General features: G+C 37.6%; 1 protein-coding gene across 1 annotated transcript in view; it reads left to right on the forward strand.

Moving 5' to 3' along the window:
- The window catches only part of LOC101848075, a gene marked incomplete in the record, with an annotated part of 72,142 nt that overhangs the window by 12,357 nt on the left and 54,784 nt on the right, over positions 1 to 5,001 (forward strand).

Consider the following 5,001-nt stretch of genomic DNA (forward strand, 5'->3'; position numbering starts at 1 on the left):
TGTGAGTATAAGAGTGTGAGTGTGGACGACTGAGAAAATGTTAGGACGATTAGCTGAGTTAATGATAGAGAGACTGAATGAGTGAATGATTTGGGTTTAATTTGGGTGAGTGAATGAATGATTAAATGAGCGAGTGATTGAATAAATAATGTGGAAGGGTTTTTAAAAAAAGCGAATTACCCACCTAGTGTCCTGACTCTACAGTATGACAGACACTCAACTGCTATTTGACTTACATTTCTATTCCTAAGAAAAAACAGAGTTTGATGTACCATTTGGCGACAAAGCTGTAACATAAATACACATAAACACTGATTGTTTTCGTCAGATTCAACCTCTTTTCACGAAATCTTCGTCACCATAGCAGGCTAGTATTGTTGTAGACCAGACTGCTTTATAGTATACAATTGCCATTTATTTCTAGACACTTTTCTGTCTTCCCATTCATATACACAAAAATTAACAAAAACTGTCCGTGAATTAGTTCTTTATTGATAGAAAAATGAACTGACTACTTCTTGCCTTGATTTAATGTTTTTTAAAGCTTAGATCTATTTCTTGGCGTTTCATTTGGATTTTTTTAGTAGGGGGCAGGGTCAGTCTTATAAAATAATGTTCATTGGTGTGGAAAATCAGTTTTAAGGTTCCAGTCCGCTGCTGTGGTTTATTTTCTAACGTTCGCAAAACGCCTATTTTATTCGTATAGACGTTGTAAGCTGGTTTATGATTAGGTAACTGCTACTGTAAATAGCAATTGTGAATAACGTTAAAATATCTTTTTGAACAAACATGTAATAATAATAATGGATTGCATTTATATAGCGCATATCCACTTATGCAATGCTCTATGCGCTTAACATGATGCATATTATGGATTTACAAATCAATTTTAAAGGTACATAGTGTTACATACTCGTGCAAACACATATTCACTCACGCACGCACCACACACACATACGTACACACATACACACATACGTACATATGCACATACGCACATATAAACTCACAACGATCTACAGCTTGGATGCCTTCTGTCTAATCGAAATATGATGAAAATAGAAATGCTTTTAGTTTCTTCTTAAACATTTCTAGATTTTCTGCCTCTCTGACAGTTTTTGGAAGCCTATTCCAAACAAGTGGGGCAAAATATGAAAAAGAGCGTTGGCCATATGATTTGTAATTTATTTTAGGCTTCACACGGGCTGTTTTGTCACTTGATGATCTGAGCGTTCTAAGAGGCACATAGGGTGTTAAAAGCTGTTTTAGATAGTCCGGTGATAAATCATTTAAGCACTTTTAGCAAGTTAAACAGATTTTATATATGATACGCTCTTTCACTGGGAGCCAGTGTAATGCTTTTAAAATAGGAATCACATGATCATGCTTTAGTTTTTTTGTAATTATTTTGACAGCAATATTTTGTACTCTTTGTAGTTGTTGTAACTGTTCATCAGGTCTACCAGCCAGTAAGGAATTGCAATAATCAATCCTTGACAATATAAGTGATATTATTAAAGTTTGGTGACACCAACAGATATATATTTTCTAATGCTCCCTATTTTCTTCAGCTGGAGATATAGATTTTTACAAAGATTGGATACATGGTATTTCATTGACATACCTTGATCTAGCACCACACCTAAATTTTTTATTTTAGTTTGGGCTGATATTTCGTGGCCATTGATGTTTATTCTGATATTGTCGATTTCATTGCATGCGCTGCTACGAAGAAATAATATTTCGGTCTTATCCTCCTTTAATTTTAATTTGTTCTTGAACATCCATTTTCTTATTTCATTGATACGTCTGGCGATTCTATCTATGAGATTGTGTACATTGTCAGTTGTAGTGAATCCATACAGCTGTGTATCGTCTGCATAAAGATGGTAATTGAGGGCATATAAAGAAATTATTGATGACAGACTTTGCGTGTACATTGTAAAGATGACAGGACCAAGGACCGAACCCTGAGGAACTCCGTACTTTAGAGGTAACCTAACTGACATATCATTGCCCACTGACATAAATCTATTGTCTAGATATGATTTAAACCAGATTAGAACAGTACCTGATAGTAAAAATGACTTTTCCAGTCTCTCTAGTAAAATTTCATGGTCGATGGTATCGAACGCCGCTGACAAATCAAGCAGAACCAAAACACAGACTTTTTAATTATCGATTTCATTTAAAACATCTGATGATACCTTTAAAAGAGCAGTTTCCCTACTGTGGTGCCTTTTATAAGCAGATTGAAAAGGTTCTTCCATGTCATTGGCCTTTAGATGCTGTTGAACTTGACACAAAACGATTTTCTCCAGGATTTTTGATAAAAAGTTAAGATTGGAAACTGGCCTAAAATTTCTCATGTCGTTTTCATCAAGACCTTGTTTTTTAAGTAAAAGTTTTACAATGGCTTGTTTGAAAAGATCAGGTACGATTCCAGTGGTGAGTGACATATTAATAAAACGAGTAACATGTTCTAAGTTCTAAGAAACGGTATGTTTGGGATGACAGCTACACTAGAACTGTTGGTAAGAATGCAAAGTGTTCAATAGATGGGAATGAGAATAAGAGATTACTAGTTCATTCTAGTTCTCGCTCTCAGACAGCTGCATATGGTGGATGATTATTATTTTCTTTTTTAAAAACATAGGTATATAAAACAAACTGTTCGAAGTATGGAGTTCGACTCGAAACAGTTCATTCCACGCCACCGACCCCATTCCTAGGTATCTTTTTTAAGGACCAGTGTCTGTGGCGCTTAACCGTCGCACGCAAGAGACCTAAGTTCGATTCCCAAGTGGGGAGAATTATTATACAGTAATTCAGTCTTTTTACTGAGATATTGCATCCCTCTCAAACCGGGTTGGCCCTGACAGTCCTTGCAGGAAGCCCGCCTCCTAAATGATCTAAATTGGGTCGACGAGGTGAAATGAAACAAAATGAAGTTTAAAATGCTCAAGATGTAGCAAATTCGAAACAAAAAATTATGCCTTGGGCGCACAAATAGCTTAAGTCGTATCAAGCTATACTTCCGACCTTTTGGCCCTGGTTTGAATCCATTCCCACAGGTCCTATACGACAACATGGATTACTCCGTAAAAAGCACGTTCAACCGGGCAAAACTTCTCTAGTGGCGCCTCTGCAGCTATTTTGAAGCTTTCTTTCGTTTTGCGAAAACAACAGTAACATTATTTCAGTTTTATAACAATTTTATTATTGTAATTCTGTACTGCAATCAGCTTTTTGCTCTACTAAGTTCTTATCAACTACGGTAAAATGGCCTCTCGATGTCAGTTAATGTTAATTGAACATCGAAAAACCATCGCTCCTTAGTTCCCCCTGATGAACCCCCCCAAGAATTTGCCGTGGTTGGTCTTTAGTTCCTTTGTCTCAAAATAGGCCTACTTAAGTGTATCAGTAACTTATTAACTTATGTGTACCACATGACTGCAGTTACTTTGTGCTCACAAGTCTCCAAAAAGTCGCGCAGCTTGATTAAGAATAGATTAGATCTATGTACCTGACGGGTGCAAAGTCTGGAAACCGAATACCGGATACCCATTGCTGATGGGATCGGGTCGGGTCGGGTCGCTCGCCCAACTCGTCGCCTGAAAACAGACGCATTTGTTTTTGGGGCGATGAGTCAGGCTTGGTCGGCTTGTGCTACTATAGCCGCGCTCTCAATCTTGCTAGCAAACCGACCGACCCGACCCGACCCGACCCGATTCCCCAATGGGCATCCCGATTAAGAAACTACCGTTGAATGGAATGAACACGCTGAAGTCCCCCGTTACATTCTTGTGACTGTACCGACGTGAAAGAGCAGTGACCAGTGGCGTCGATAAATCGAAATTTAACAATGTTAAACATAATTCTATAAGGCCCATAACTGCTTCACTTGTTGCCACCTTTATCCTAAATTAAAAATTAAATTCAGCCGTAAAATTTTCGTTGCAAGAAACTGCAATGTGAGCGTAGTAAGTATATTATTACCCTGATATGAACCAGTATTGTCCTGTACTTCCATAGTCAGCTGTTCACCAAATCCACGCAAATTCTCAGGTAGCTGAGGAGTCAACTCTCTTGTTATTTAATAGGATCTTTTTGACTCTCACAGACAATCTTGATATTGTATTATATGTGGGTTTTTTTTAGAAACTCTTGGTATGATTGCCTCTATCATTAATGAATGTTTAGATTCATGGATTCCTACTCCATATTTAATGTTTTGTGTGTTGCGAGAGAGCCTTTACGAGCTTTTTAGCTCCTCTTTTTCTCTCCTGAAAGAAAAGCGTCTTAGGTGCCAAATTAGCCACAATTTATCAAATGAAATTGTATGACTAAATTACATAATCCACTGAATTTAACAATTTTTATCGTTTCATTGGTGTGAAAAGCAATGGAAAAAAACAACCTTTAGAAAGTCAAGATGGGTTTAATGTGATTTAGCGTCCCAAGGGAAAAACTGCGATATTTGATACAATTGACTTCCCACATTTGGATGTGAACTCATTGTCGGTCTGTTAGCAAATAAGTTAACCATTACGCCGCAAGAGTCGGTCATTGTTTTGTTCTCTACCATCAAGCTAAGTATGCACGAGACCGTAGAGTTTGGGTATCACGGAATGTATGCGTGTGTGTATATATTATGTGGGTTTTCGTGAGTGTGTATATTATGTGTGTTTTCGTGTGTGTGTGTATGTGTGTGTGTTCGTGAGTGTGTGTGTATGCGTGTGTGTGTGTGTGTGTGTGTGTGTGTGTGTGTGTGTGTGTGAATAATCAACAGCTTGATGCCGATACCATCATTTAGTTTAAGGATAAACACTAGGTAAGGTGCAAAACCGTGTAAATGACCCCTGATTATTATATATTCTAAGTTATCCCCCCTACTAACATGGTGCCACGTTTGTGGTGCTGGCTAGCTTTTTCTCCCCTGCGTTTTCTGTAATTTGTTGTTCATTTGCTTAATTAGACCATAATATAATTCACCAACCC

Source organism: Aplysia californica, unplaced genomic scaffold, assembly GCF_000002075.1.
Source record: "Aplysia californica isolate F4 #8 unplaced genomic scaffold, AplCal3.0 scaffold00706, whole genome shotgun sequence".
Classification (NCBI taxonomy): domain Eukaryota; kingdom Metazoa; phylum Mollusca; class Gastropoda; order Aplysiida; family Aplysiidae; genus Aplysia; species Aplysia californica.